We start from the raw sequence: 1,010 nt of genomic DNA, 5'->3' as shown, positions 1-1,010 counted from the left end.
CCAGGTGTTCCTTAGTTGCTTGAGTATTATAATTTCATTAAAAGGAGGAAATTCATTCATGGTTTCGGCTTTTCAGCTCAATTCATGCAGAGATCGGAACCTCCCTGTACACTCCAGCTAGTGGTCGGTCCAGCCGTTCTTCGTGGCATTCGTCTGCACCTCCTGCGAGCTGCTGCTGCAGAAATACAGGAACTTGCTTCGCTTTATTCATCAATTTGCTTTGTTTTCGTGAATTGCATCTTTTATAATTAATAAAATATAAAACAAATGATAAAAAGGTAGAGACACACCAGCAGGATATATGCGACAGTCGGGAATCTGAATGGTCGCATAATGACGGCTTGCAGCTTAAGTACGGGTGCGAACGAGAAAGCATCTTGAGAAGAATTTCGGAGATAAAGAGTGCAACAACTCTCCAATAACAATTATCATAATAATTTAAATAATTTTATCATTTTAAAAAGCAAAAAAAGGAAGTAATCGAGTAGTCAGTCTGCCACCGTTTCAGCCTCTACGCCCGTCTCCGGCGACGAAGCGCTACCACTGCATTGACCATGTGTCTTCTTCCTCTTTTCTTTCTGTTGTCGTTTTACGAATAAGTTAAGTGTTTAAACAGAAGAAATGAATAAAAAAGACGTTCCATTCCTTCTGTCTGCAAAAGAGGAAAAGGGAGAAGACCAAACCGCCGTACCAGTACTTGGTGCCTCGGGACCCTCGATGAAACGCTACAGAAAGCAAAAGAAAACGAAACGATTCAATCGCCCTCTTCTCTATTTAATTAACCTTATTACAATGCTCAACGAGTTGTATATACAACAGAACTTCGCATACAAAATGCCTTTTTGCACTCCAACTCTGCAGCACTAGCAACCGCCGATGTTGCAGTTGCGTCTCGTTACTGTAGTTGATTGTCTGTAGTTTCACTGTTTTTTTCACTTTTATAAAACCAGAAAAGGATACAGCTGACTGCTGACCCCTCTCCCTCTCCTAGCCGCCGTGGTCTGGTGTTT

This window comes from Eimeria mitis, genomic scaffold (genome assembly GCF_000499745.2).
Source record: "Eimeria mitis Houghton genomic scaffold, Emh_scaff2796, whole genome shotgun sequence".
NCBI classification, from domain to species: Eukaryota; Apicomplexa; class Conoidasida; order Eucoccidiorida; family Eimeriidae; genus Eimeria; species Eimeria mitis.
The sequence above is the reverse complement of the archived record's forward strand: the minus strand, read 5'-3'. Positions refer to the sequence as shown.